Source organism: Sus scrofa, chromosome 8, assembly GCF_054392235.1.
Source record: "Sus scrofa isolate SSC_HxYL_T2T_F1_AM1 chromosome 8, Sscrofa_HxYL_maternal_Yorkshire_Landrace_v2.0, whole genome shotgun sequence".
In the NCBI taxonomy this organism is placed as follows: domain Eukaryota; kingdom Metazoa; phylum Chordata; class Mammalia; order Artiodactyla; family Suidae; genus Sus; species Sus scrofa.
Window position 1 is genome coordinate 62,465,902 of NC_139390.1, and position 14,563 is coordinate 62,480,464.

The window sequence follows — 14,563 nt, forward strand, 5'->3', positions numbered from 1 at the left end:
GGGATCAAATCCAAGCTGCAGCTGTAACCTGTGCTGAAGTTGTGGCAATGATCAACCCTTGTTGCTGGAAATCTGCAAGTGCCGAATTGAAATGGAGAAACAGAGTTTTGGGTAAAGGAGAAAAAAATCGTTTTATTGCTTTGCCAGGCAAAGGAGGGCCACAGTAGGCTAATACCTTAAAGACTGTGCCCGCCCCCCTCTTAGAAAGAATTGCAAGGAGTTTTATAGTAAAAAGGAGAAAAACAGGTCTTCAGATAGGAATCAGGATTTCTTTGGGGGAATCTTAGTCATCAAAGCTGGAGTCAGGAGATCTCAGTATGGTCATGATAGTGGTCTTCTGGGTTATTGCCTAGAGTAACAGTTCTTGTGAAAAGGGCATGTTGATCAGAGATTTGAACAAACTAGGAAACGTCCTGAAAAAACATCATGTACTAATAATCTTTAACCCACAGGCAGTTGTGCTCAGGCTGCCTAATCTTTAGCTTATGGATGATTGTGTTTAGGGTGCAGTGAAGCCAGGAAGAAGGGCAAGAAAGGACCTTAAGCTGTTTAGTTTCAAAGTATTCATTTCAAAAAGAAGCATAAGGAATATAAGTTTTCTCTTAGGGGTTTGAGGCGCCTGCGTCATCTTTAACCCTCTGTGCCTCAGCACTCCTGAGCTAAGGGTTGGATAAATATCTTGAGTTTCTGGAGCTTTGGGGCAGATATTCTGGTTGCCTGTGTTAATATTCCATCCAGGCTGAGGCATGTGGAGGTCACACTTCCTCAGCAGCCTCCCGTTCTTTTGAGAGAACTCCCTTATATAGACTGACTCCATTTTTACTTTCCTTTCATAGTGCAAGAGAAAAAAGAAATGTCATTCTCCCTTATCTCCTCTCAGCCTGAAAATAGTTAAAACAGAAAACCAGTATTAAGGTCCCTCCCAGCCTGTCTTCTGAAGAAGCTCTGTAGTCCAGTAAGTTGCTTTTGAGACTCTAGGAGGACTCGATACCCTCTTTCTCCAATTCTGTCCAGAAACCAGCTCACCTGGGCTCTTGTGTCAATATTGTCCCACTGTATTTCATTCTTATGCAAATGAACCAGCGCCAGTGAGTGAACAAGCTTTAGACTCACTGTGAAGAAGCTCATTTCCTCAACCCCACCCTGCCCTGCACAGGATTGGCGAGGCCCTGCCCGAGCACCAGTCCTGGATCTTGTTGGAGATTGTTCCTAACAGCCTGGCTTCCTAGCCTGCAGACAGCCCTTCTCTGCGGGCACCCTGGGTCCTTCTTCCTTGGGGCGGGCTGAGCCACCTCAAGTCTTCCTGTTAAAGGAAGGGCCATCTCACTTCTTTCCTTCAGGGGAGGAGCGTTCCCTTGGGCAGAGATGGTGCCTTCTCGGGAGAATGACCTTCTACCTGCTGTAACCACCTGCGCAGTACCTGTAAGAAGCCCAGCCACTTATGCTCAGCAGTTAAATGACACCTTCACAATTAAGGCCTATTCACCTCCCAAGTGCTTTTCAAAAGCTTTGCATTTCCTTGAGACTTTCTTGCCTGAAGCCACTGCATGGCCTACACTGAGCTGCCTCCCCTTCTCCCCCTCCCTACCTCCTGCTCACCTGCATCTCCAAACACCTGCTCCTGGCAGGGCGGCCTGTAAAGACCTTGCCGAGCCTGGCCCTCTGTGAAGCGAGTCTGAGGTCTCCGCATTCTCCTGCAGGCACCCCGAGCCTCCAGGACGCCTCCTTTCTCGTCACCCTGTGGTTCTTTTGTAAACCATCCACCCTCACACTGGCTAATTCAGAAAATGTGTAGGAAGACTCACGGCCTGCCTGGGGTTTTGTGAGGTGCCTCCCAGGTCCAGGATGTATAAAATGCGTGGCTGTCCCCAAGGAGCTCCAAGATCATGGGCATGACAACATGGCAGCAGGTCCCTGGTGGCAGGTGCCCCATTTGGGATGTGCCCCACGGATGATGGGTAACCACCCAGACTAGGGGGGGATCCTGGAAAGGCTTCCTGCAAAAGGACTGGGGAGGGCCTCCCAGGCAGGCCACTGGATAGGCAAGGGCCTGGAGAGGGTCTCCACCCAGTTCCCAGCAGCAGGGGGTCAGGCAGGGCCAGGCTGGGGTGCAGAGCAGGCTCCAAGCACCAAGGAGCTTCTCAGTGGCGCTAGGGATCTTTTAAGCCTCGACCATTAAAAAAAAAAAAAAATTATGTTAAGACACCAGGCTTAAAATCAAAAAAAAAAAAAAAAAAAAGGAGTTCCCATCATGGCTCAGAGGTTAGCGAACCCCAAACCTGAATAGCATCCTTTGGGGACCACTCTGGTAGGTTTTGTAATCAAGTCAAAAACAGTAGCTTTTGGAGTTAAGGAATCCTGGCCTTGCTCAGTGTATCAATGAGAACTCAGTTCGATCCCTGGCCTTGCTCAGTGGGTTAAGGATCCAGTGTTGCCGCCAGCTGTGGCCAATTCGACCTCTAGACTGGTAACCCTCCTATGCCGGGGGTGTGGCCCTAAAAAGACCAAAACAAACAAAAAAAAAACTAGCTTTTGTGGGATTTTTTTGTTTTTTTTTTTTTTTTGTGGTTTTTGGGGGGATCATATATTATGGCATGTGGAAATTCTGGGACCAAGGATTGATCCTTCACCACAGCAGGGACAGTGCCAGATTCTTAACCACTATGCCACCAGAGAACTCCTCAAAATATTAACTTTTATGCAAACATTTTGCTATCTTGCAAAGCAATTTAAATGCAAATGAAGTTTTTATAAAAATCAAGTTCAGGGCAGCTCTGAAGAACAGGGCATGGTTTTATCATCAGTGTAGACTTTGGAAACAAATGTATGGTGGTGAATTCTTTTACTCTAAACTCTTTTTTTAGAGATAACTAACAGGGACCAATTTCTTTGACCACAGTGGCACAAAGCTGCTTCCTTCTCTTCCTAGACACACCAAACCACCCTTACATGTTGGGGTGCCACGGGGTGCATCCAGGCCTGGCCTGTTAAACTTTGCACACTTTCCTCCATGCCCTTGAACCCTCCCAGCGACAGGAAAGACCTGACTCCTGGGCCACCTTGGGAGCCGTGTGATTCCTATGGAAGAAGCCTGGATCCCTGAATTACTGCTTGGAGGGAAGTTGCCCAACCAAGAAGATTCTTTGAATATCAGTCATGGGAAAACTGACTTCTTTTTTTTTTTTTTTTTTTTTCCCACTGTACAGCAAGGGGGTCAGATTATCCTTAGATGTATACATTGCAATTACAGTTTTTTCCCCCACCCTTTCTTCTGTTGCAACATGAGTATCTAGACATAGTTCTCAATGCTATTCAGCAGGATCTCCTTGTAAATGACTTCTTTTTTAAATTAAAAAATTGAAAAATTGTACTATTTTGATTTCAAATATGTTTTGGTGAACAGAATATTTGAAAAGATTTGAATTTTGAATACAATTTTTAAACCTTATTTTTTTTTAATTTTTGATTTTGACTTTTTTTGTCTTTAGAGGGCTGCAGCCAAGGCATATGGAGGTTCCCAGACTAGGGGTAGAAGCGGAGCTGTAGCTGTTGCCTACACTACAGCCATAGCAATGCCAGATATGAGCCACATCTGCTAACTACACCACAGCTTACATCAACACCGCATCCTTAACCCACTGTGCCAGGCCAGGGATCGAACCTGCGTCCTCATGGGTACTAGTCAGATTCGTTTCCACTGGGCCACAAGGGCAACTCCTGACCTTTTTTTTTGGCCTTGCCCATAGCATACAGAAATTCCTGTCCCAGGGATTGAACTCACACCATAACTGTTAATGAGAGCCACGGCAGTGACAAAACTGGATCCTGAACTAACTCGCTGAGCTGCTGTGGCTGTCGTGTAGGCAGCCGCTGCAGCTCTGATTCGACCCCTCCCTGTCCTGGGAACTTACATATGCCATGGGTGTGGCCCTAAACACACACACACACACAAACCCAATTCGTGAAGGAATTCCTGACTTTTTATTTTTTTAATATTTATTTATTTTTATTTATTTATTTATTTATTTATTTTTTGTCTTTTTGAAAGGGCCGTTCCTGTGGCACATGGAGATTCCCAGGCTAGGGGTCCAATCTGAGCTATAGCCTCTGGCCTACGCCAGAGCCACAGCAACTCGGGATCCAAGCCATGTCTGTGACCTACACCACAGCTCATGGCAATGCCGGATCCTTAACCCACTGAGCAAGGCTAGGGATCGAACCCACAACCTCATGGTTCCTAGTCAGATTCGTTAACCACTGAGCCACAACGGGAACTCCCTGACTTTTATTTTTGAATTTCATTGTAGTTGGTTTACAATGTTCTGTTAATTTCTGCTGCACAGCAAAGTGATTAGGTTATATACACACATATATAAACCTTATTTTTATAATTCTCAGTTGATTGAACTATCTTCATAATAAAAGCAAAAAGGCTAAACATAGATAAGTGATTACACATAGACATCTATCCTTCTAAAAACTAAATGTAAATGTCAGTAAAGGAGTTCCTGAACCAGTCACAAGTACTAAAATTGAAACTGTGATTGAAAAACTTCCACAGGAGTTCCCTTTGTGGCTCAGTGGTTAACAAATCCTACTGCTATCCATGAGGGCACAGGTTCCATCCCTGGCCTCGATCAGTGGGTTAAGGATCTGGCGTTGCCGTGAGCTGTGGTATAGATTGCAGACGCCGCTTGGATCTAGCGTTGCTGTGACTGTGGTGTAGGCTGATTCGACCCCCAGCCTGAGAGCTTCCATATGCTGCAAGTGCAGCCCTAAAAAGGAAAAAAAAAAAAAAGAATTTGAAAAAAATTTTTATTGCTATTATTTTTTATTGAAGTATAACTAGCCCACAACACTGTTAGTTCCAGATGCACAGCACAGTGATTTGACATCTCTGTACTTTACAGAGTGAACAGCTCTGATTCTGGTTCATATCTGTCACCATGCAAAGTTATTACGGTATCATCGACTGTATTTCCTATGCTTTTCATTTCATGCCCATGACAATTTTGTAATTGGAAGTTGGTACCTCTTCATCCCTCTCACCTGTTTCACTGATCCTCACACACTCTGCCTCTCAACCACCAGTGCTCTGTGTCTGAGTCAGTTTCTGTTTTATTTTTGTTCATTCGGTTTTTAGTTTCCAGAGCATTTGTTTTATCTGATTTATTTCACTAAGCATAACATAGAGCATTTGTTTTATCTGATTTATTTCACTAAGCATAATGCCATCTAGTCTAGATTCATCCAAGTTGTTACAACGGCAGAATTTCATTCTTTTTTTTGTTACTGTTGAGTGGTATTCCATTGTCCTATACCACATCTTCTTTATTGATTCACCTATTGATGGAAACTTAGGTTACTTCTATGTCCTGATATAAATAATGCTGCATATATCTTTTCAAATCAGTGTTTTTGTTTTACATGGAAAAATACCCAGAGGTAGAATTGATGGATCATATGGTATTTCTATTTTAATTTTTTAGGAATTCCCTGTACCATTTTCTATAGAGGCTGCACAGTTTACCCCCTACCAACAGCACACAGTGGTTCCCTCTTATCCACATCTGGGTCAACACTTACTTGTTGCCCCCCCCCTTTTTTTTGTCTTTTTGCTATTTCTTGGGCTGCTCCCTTGGCATATGGAGGTTCCCAGGCTAGGGGTCAAATCGGAGCTGTAGCCTCCGGCCTACACTAGAGCCACAGCAACGTGGGATCCGAGCCGCATCTGCAACCTACGCCACAGCTCACGGCAACGCCGGATCATTAACCCACTGCGCAAGGGCAGGTTAAGGGCAGGGCAGCCTCATGGTTCCTAGTCGGATTCGTTAACCACTGCGCCAGGGCGGGAACTCCTTGTTGCCCTTTTTTGGGGCAAGAAATGAATTTATTAAGATAGCATGATTGTGAGAGCTGCAAGTGGCAGGCAAGGAGGCGCTGCCTCAAGGACTAGCTTTGTTGTTTTTTTGATAATAGACGTCTGAAAGGTGTGAGGTGCTTTGTTGTGGCTTTGATTTGCATTTCCCTGAGGGTTAGAGATGTTGAGCATCTTTTTTTTTGTATGTATTGGGCATCTGTGTGCCTTCTTTGGAAAAATATCTATTCAAGTCAAATTTTTAATCAGATTTTTTTTCTTTATGGTCTATGGGTTCTCTGTATATATGCACAAACACACATACTCTATATATTTTGGTCACACCCATGGCATATGGAAGTTCCTAGGCCAGGGATCAAACCCTCATCACAGCAGAGACCCAAGCTGTTTCAGTAACAACACTGGATCCTTAACCTGCTGCATCACAAGGGAACTCCCGGGTTCTCTACATATTTTGGATACTAATCCCTTATGAAATATTATCATTTGGAAATAACTTCTCCCATTCAGTAGATAGCATTTTCATTTTGTTGTTAGTTTCCTTCTCTATGTAGAAGCTCTTTAGATCAGTATAGTCCTATTTGTTTTTGCTTTTGATTCCCCGGCCTGAGGAGACATAGCAAAAAATTATTGCTCAAACCAATGTCAAAGAGTGAACTGCTGGAGTTCCCGTCGTGGCTCAGCAGAATCGAATCTGGCTAGTATCCGTAAGGATGCAGTTTCTTATAGTTTCAAATGTTACATTTAAGTCTTTAATCCATTTTGAGTTTATTTTTGTATATGGCATAAGAGAGTAGTCCAATTTGATTCTTTTGCCAGTAGATGTCTAGTTGTCCCAACACCATTTACTAAGGAGGCTGTCTTTTCCCTATCATATATTCTTGTCTCCTTTGTTATCGATTAATTCACCATATAACTGAGTTCACTTCTGGGCTCTCTATTCTGTTCCATGGATCTATGTTTTCATGCCAGTACCAAACTTTTTGATTGCTTAGCTTTGTGGTATAGTTTGAAATCAGGGAGTGCAATAGGGCTTTGTTTTTTCTCAATTGCTTTTGCTCTTTGAGGTCTTTGTGTTTTCCACACAAATTTTAGAATCAGTTGTTCTGTCTGGCTCTGTAAAAAAAAAAAAAAAAAAAGCCATTGGTATTTTCATGGGTATTCCATTAAATCTGCAGGCTGCCTTGGGCAGTATCATCATTTTTAACAATGTCGGTGCTTCCACCCCAGGAGGGTGGTGTTCCTTTTCACTTGATTGTCTCATCCTCAGTTCCTACATCAGTGTCTTACAACTTTCCTTATACAGGCCTTTAGGAGTTCCCCGACGGCCTAGCAATTAAGGATCCAGCATTGTCACTGATGTAGTGTGGGTCCCTGGCCTGGGAACTTTTGCATGCTGTGGGTACAGCCAAAACAAAACAAAGTGAAAACAAGTACAAGTCTTTACCTGCTTGGGTAGATTTGTTCCTAGGTATTTTTTTCTTTTTTTTCTTTTTTTTTTTTTTTTTTTTTTGTCTTTTTTAGGGCTGCACCCGCATCATATGGTGGTTCCCAGGCTGGGGGTCAAATCTGAGCTGTAGCTACTGGCCTACACCACAGCCACAGCAATGCCAGATCTGAGCTGCACCTGCAACCTACACCACAGCTCACATCAACGCTGTATCCTTAACCCCCGAGTGAGGCCAGGGATCGAACCTGTGTCCTCCTGGATGCTAATTGGGTTTGATAACCACTGAGCCATGACAGGAACTCCTTTGTCTAGAAATTTAGAACTTCATTCTTTTGGATGAAACATCCATTGCAGGAACAGGAAAGCTAAAAACTACATTTTCCAGGCTCAGTTGCGATTACAGTTCTGGATATAATTTAGGTTTTTCCTATCAAATGCGCTCATGCAACACTTGAATTAGTGAAAAGAAAAAGTGGGAACAGAGGCACAGAGACAGTGGCATGTAAAACAAACTCTTCTACTCACCCAGAAATCTTCCCCACAGAAGTAGAAAAGAAAGAAGACTTTTGTTATTGAGTAAACCTGAACCAGAATGCGATGTGAATTGCAGATAATCCATAGGAGATTGAAAGGGAGAAAGCAGATGCCATTCCATCTGAGTTCTCAGGTAAGCAGTGACTGGCCCTCATGTAAGAGGCCTGGACAGCACCATTTATCACCCAGAGTTGGGCCTTGATTGCTAGTTCTCATAGCTCTTTATTCATGCACAGAAACGTAATCAATATCTGTATATTAACTTTGTATCCTGAAACTTTACTGAATTCATTGATGAGTTCTGATAGTTTTTTGGTGGCATCTGTAGGATTTTCTTGTTTTCTTTTTTTGTCTTTTTGTCTTTTTAGGGCCGCGCCTGCGGCATATGGAGGTACCTAGGCTAGGGGTCCAATTGGAGCTGTGGCCACTGGCCTACACCACAACCACAGCAACTCCAGATCCGAGCCTCGTCTGTGACCTACACCACAGCTCACTGCAACACCAGATCCTCGACATGCTGAGCGAGGCCGGGGATTGAACGTGCCCCCTCATGATTCCTAGTTGGATTTGTTTCCACTGTGCCATGAGAGGAACTCCTTTTTTTTTTTTTTTTTGTCTAGGATTTTCTAAATATAGTATTATGTCATCTTCAAACAGTGATCTCTCTTTTTTTTTTTTTTTTTTTAATTTTTATGGCTGTACCTGCAGCATATGGAAGTTCCTGGTCAAGGGATTGAATCTGAACCGCAATTGTGACCTATGTCATAGCTGCAGCAATACCAGATCCTTTAACCCACTGTACCTGGCTGGGAATTGAATCTGCACCTCTGTAGTGACCTGAGCCACTACAGTTGGACACTGCGTCACAGCAGGTTAGGGACCCAGTGTTTTCTCTGTGGTGACATAGGTTCAATATCTAGTGCAACTGTTTCAAGTGCTGAAGTTACATCAACACCGAATCCTTAACCCACTGTGCCAGGTGGGGATCAACCAGCACCACCACAGAGATAAGCCAGAGCACTAACCTTGTGCCTGCTGCAGCGGGGACTCCTGAACTGTTTATATATTTTGTACATTAACTCCAGTAGACTTTCTTTTCATTTTTTCAATGGTTCCTCTTCTATGGTTATTTTATTTAATTTATTTATTTATTTAATTTATTTTTGGCTTTTTAGGGCCATACCCGAGGCATATGGAGTTTCCCAGGCTAGAGATCCAGTCAGATCTGTAGTCACTGGGCTATACCACAACCACAGCAACACCAGATCCAAGCCGTGTCTGTGACCTACACCACAGCTCACGTCAACACCAGATCCTTAACCCACTGAGCAAGGCCACAGATCTAATCTGCAACCTCGTGGATGCTAGTCAGATTCATTTCCTATGAGCCACTATGGGCATTTCATCTATGGTTATTTTAAAAGTAGGTAAAGCCCAAGTTTAGAAAAGTAAAATAGTAAACATTTGATAAAATAGTACTTATATCTTAACATTTAAAATAAAAGAGGAATTCCTGTCTTGGAGCACCAGAAATGAATCCAACTAGGAACCATGAGGATTTGGGTTCAATCCCTGGCCTTGCTCAGTGGGTTAAGAATCCAGCATTGCCTGTAGGTTGCAGATGTGGCTTGGATCCTGCGTTGCTGTGGCCGTGGTGTAGGTTGGCAGCCATAGCTCTGATTCAACCCCTAGTCTGGGAATCTCCATATCCTGTGGGTGCAGCCCAAGAAATGGCAAAAAGACAAAAATAAATAAATAAATAAATATATATATATATATATTCCTTCTACTATGAGAAGCTTTGAGAGAATGGGGAAATAGCATTCAAGATTACTGGCTTGGGAGTTCTTGCTGTGGCTCAGCAGGTTAAGAACCAAACTAGTATCCAAGAGGACTCAGGTTTGATCCCTGGCCTAGCTCAGTGGGTTAAGGGTCTGGTGTTGCCGTGAGCTATGGGGTAGGTTACAGATGTGGCTCGAATTTGGCATTGCTGTGGCTGTGGCATAGGCCTGCAGCTTCAGCTCCAATTTGACCCCAGCCTGGGAACTTCCATATGCTATAGGTTCATCTCGAAAGAGAAAAAAGAGGAAAGAAAAAAAAAAAAAAAGATTACTAGCTTGCAAAAAAAAAGTTCCGTTATAGCTCAGCAGGTTAAGGATCTAGCATTGTCGCTTCTGTGGCTGGGGTGCTATTGTGGTTCGCTTTTGATCCCTGGCCCGGGAACTTCCACAAGCTGCAGTTGCAGGCACACACCCCCCCCCCAGGCAAAAAATATTACTGGCTTCTTTGGGGCAGTATGCTCAGTAATTGACACTAGGACAGTGCATTCACGGGCATGGACATAAAAAATTCTAATTCAACATATCCGTTTAGTTATACTGGAATAAAACACCTTTAATGCATCATGATTGGAAGGAAATACCTGAAATTTTAAGACTATTTAAAGTCCCTCATTATGAACTTTTTAGCAGCTTAATAGATGTCCTGGAGTTCCCGTTGTGGCTTAGTGGTTAACGAATCCAACTAGGAAGGTTGCAGGTTCGATCCCTCGCCTTGCTCAGTGGGTTAAGGATCTGGGTTGCCATGAGCTGTGGTGCTGGTTGCAGACGCGGCTCAGATCCCACATTGCTGTGGCTCTGGCGTAGGCAGCTACAGCTCTGATTAGACCACTAGCCTGGGAACCTCCATATGCCGCAGGAGTGGCCCTAGAACAGGCAAAAGAGACAAAAAAAAAAAAAAAAAAAAAGATGTCCTGATCTTCAGCCCATCACACCTCAACAATTAGTCAAGGACTAGGGGCTCCTAACTCTCCAAATTTCCACTGTTGGCCATTTCCCAGTAAGATGGAAGATGCCAGCCCTACTGAAGAAAGCTGAACTCTGGGCTCCTGCTGCCTTCCTTAATTAATCATGTCTCACATATGTCCAAGTAGTAATCAATGCCTGTCATCATCAACTTCTCAGTGTCTTTTTGAGCCCAGTCCTAACATTATTTAAAATTGAAAACCTTGGAGTTCCCGTCGTGGCTCAGTGGTTAATGAATCCGACTAGGAATCATGAGGTTGCAGGTTCAATCCCTGGCCTTGCTCAGTGTTAAGGATCCGGCGTTGCCATGAGCTGTGGTGTAGGTTGCAGACGCAGCTCAGATCCTGTGTTGCTGTGGCTCTGGCGTAAGCCAGTGGCTACAGCTCCGAATGGACCCCTAGCCTGGGAACCTCCATATGCTGCGGGAATGGCCTTAGAAATGGCAAAAAAAAAAAAAAAAAGTACTTGCAAACCTGGACAATTAGAGAGAGGTGCAGGTAGAAGAGGTTATAAAAATCCCTTTGGGACCAAGAATTCACAGAAAGAAAATTTTAAAATTATCAGACTCTTGGAGTTCCCTTGTAGTGCAGTGGGTTAAGGATCCAGCATTGTCATAGCTGTGTCTCAGGTCACTACTATGGTGAGGGTTTGACGCCTGGCCTGGGAACTTACACATGCCATGGGTGCAGCCAAAAAAAATTATTTCACCCTTGACTGGAATAGTACAGGAACAAATTGTCATAGAGATTGCTAGGTCGTCTACAAATAATGTAGCATGAATTGTTAAGAAATAGGAAGAGAGGAGCTCCCACCGTGGAACAGCGGATTAAGGGTCTCACATTGTACAGGTTCAATCCCCAGCCTGGCACAATGGGTTAAGGATCCAGAGTTGCCACAGGCTGTGATGTAGGTCACAGATGTGGCTGGAATCCCGAGTTGCTGTGGCTGTGGTATAGGTCGGCAGCTGTAGCTCAATTCGACCACTTACCTGGGAACTTCCACATGCCATGGGTGTGGACCTAAAAAACAAACAAACAAACAAACAAAAAAAAAAAAAACAAAAAAAGTGGCTTCCATTGATTCTGGAAGGAAAAAAAAATATGGCAAGAGAAACCACTTCACCTCTTTTTTTGACCTTTGTTCTTGGAGATGACTTTGTCATAGAGCCCAATCTAAAATAATGTGTCCTTAACATTGTCATTATTTTGATCCTACTTATCAATATGAAAGCCGAGCTCTTTGAAAAAAGTTGAATACTTAAAAACGAGCTTAGGAGTTCCTGTCGTGGCACAGTGGTTAACAAATCGGACTAGGAACCATGAGGTTGCTGGTTCGATCTCTGGCCTTGCTCAGTGAGTTAAGGACCCGGCATTGCCGTGAGCTGTGATGTAGGTTGCAGACGCAGCTCAGATCCTGCATTGCTGTGGCTCTGGTGTAGGCCTGTGGCTATAGCTCTGATTCGACCCCTAGCCTGGGAACCTCCATATGCCGTGGGAGCGGCCCAAGAAATGGCAAAAAGACAAAAAAAAAAAAAAAAGCAAAAAACAAAACCAAAACAAAATGCAATTTCTTATGCAGTAGTTCTGGGTTAGGCATCAGATTTCTTTCTTTCTTTCTTTTTTTTGTCATAGTGAACAGGGGCTTGATGTGGGATCTCAGTTTTCAGGGATTGAATTTGTGCCGCAGCATTGAAAACACAAAATCCTAACCACTGGACGAGCAGGGAACTCCTAGACTCTGCTTTTCTTTTTTTTTTTTTTTCCCTCTCTTTTTTGGCTGCCCTGCAGCATATGGAGTTCCCAGGCCAAGGATCAGATCTGAGCCACAGTTGTGACTTGTGCTGCATTTGAGGCAAGGCTGAATCCTTTAACCTGCTATGCCAGGCCCAAGATCTCCTGGCACTATCAGAGACATGACTGATCCTGTTGCGTCACAGCAGAAACTCCTGCATTTTGGCAGGGGTCGGGGGAGGGGGGGACGCAGCTGCATTGGTGGCATGCAGAAATTCCCAGGCCAGGGACTGAACTCATGCCAGAGCAGTTACCAGTGCCAAAGCAGTGACACCAGATCCTTAACCCGCTGAGCCACAAGGGAACAACAATAGTCTTTATTCAAGATAGTATGATAGTCTTATAAAGCAAGTACTACTATCTATCCCCATTTGACAGGTGAAGAAACTGAGACTCAGAATGATACTAATTGCCCAAGGTCATTGTGCTCCTTAATGAAACAGCTGGGATTTGAGCCCAGGCACTCGGTCTCTAGAATGCACATTCCACTTGTTGACTTAAAAAATACAACCTGTGGGAGTTCCCATCGTGGTGCAGCAGAAATGAATCTGACTAGGAATCATGAGGTTACGGGTTTGATCCCTAGCCTTGCTCAGTGGGTTAAGGATCTGGTGTTGCTGTGAGCTGTGGTGTAGGTCATAGACGTGGCTCGAATCTGGCGTTTCTGTGGCTGTGGTGTAGGCCGAAGCTGTAGCTCTGATTACACCCTTAGCCCAGGAATCTCCATATGCGGCCCTCAAAATCAAAAACAAACAAACAAACAAAAAAATACAACCTGAAAGTTGAGGGTTAACTTTTATTTGGAGTGAAATTAGGACTTAAGCCCAGGAGACAGCACCTCAGATAGCCCTGAGAAACTGAACTGCTCTGAGGCGGGGAGTGGGGAGCTAGGATATGTGAGAGTTTGCAACAAAGGGCAGGTAGTAGGAACAAAAGGTTTACAGATAACCAGGTTTACAGCAGATTTACAGAAAACCAGCTTCTATGGGAAGATGGAAGGTCTGGGCTCACTGGACTCACTCCTTTGATCTGTGCCTCAGCTGGGGGCCAGTCTTCTAGGTTTCTTCCCTGAGTTCCCTCAGGGCTTGCTGGTCCACCCTTGGGAGTGGCTGTTCTCACAGGTGACCTGATGTCTTTTGTTTTGCCTACTAACTGCAGCCCAGGAGGCAGTGTTTGGATAACTCTATTCTCCCAAAGAGGAAAGGGGACTATTGAGATATGTGATAAAGGTGAGCGGGAGGGGCTGCAGCCAGGCACAGACTTTACAGAAGTTTGCTGCTGGTCCCGTGAAGGTCACTACTAGTCACAGACCTCAGTCATCACTGAAGGATTTTAGATATGAGGAGATGTAAGAATCGGGCTCATAAAATCTCTTAAAAATATCTGACTATCTGAAGACCTGTTCTCCCAGTTTTCCCAGAGCACAGAGAGCCTCACCCACCCTGAGCTTTGAGCTTCGCTCAGGGGCTGCTGTGGGTGGGCAGCTGCAGTGGCTCATGTTTTACTCCACATGGAGGCTGATGGCATGTGCCAAGCTGCAGCTGCCACACTTATGTAGAAGTTCTCTCAAGCATCACACCTAATGACTCTGTACGGCAGCTCAGTGTGGTGGCAGCAGGCCTCTCATCTTGGGGACTTTAGCAAGATCATCAGGATTCCAGAGTTCCCGGCCTGCCTCAGCAGGAATGGACCCAACTAGCATACGGGAGGATGCAGGTTCGATCCCTGGCCTTGCTCGGTGGGTTAAGGATTCAGCTTTGCTGTGAGCTGTGGTGTAGGTCGCAGACGTAGCTCAGATCTGGCATTGCTGTGGCTCTGGCATAGCTCTGATTTAACCCCTAGCCTGGGAATCTCCATGTGCCATACATGTAGCCCTAAAAAGCAGAAAAAGGATTTTACTATAAATAAAAAGAAAAATTATTCATGATAAACATTAAGAAGGCAAAAAACTGGGTATTTGTTTTTAGAATCTAAAGGTGTCAAGAAAAGGCTTCCTGAAAAATCATGTAAAAGCGGAGACTTGGAGTTCCCTGGTTGCTCATTGGGTTAAGGATCTGGTGTTGTCACTGCTGTGGCTCTGTTCACTTCTGTGGCATGAGTTCAATAC

At 44.4% G+C, this 14,563-nt stretch overlaps 1 protein-coding gene across 9 annotated transcripts in view; it reads left to right on the top strand.

The window, feature by feature from the left end:
- LOC100621006 (RE1-silencing transcription factor-like) overlaps positions 1-14,563 on the top strand; it is a 130,508-nt gene that overhangs the window by 74,268 nt on the left and 41,677 nt on the right. For 2 of the 9 annotated variants that reach the window (XM_084970799.1, XM_084970792.1), the window contains one exon: positions 7,858-7,995. The exons of the other annotated variants lie outside the window; for them this stretch is intronic. The gene's annotated coding sequence lies outside the window, so the exon portion shown is untranslated. The remainder of the gene's footprint in view (positions 1-7,857; positions 7,996-14,563) is intronic. 9 annotated transcript variants of the gene reach the window in all.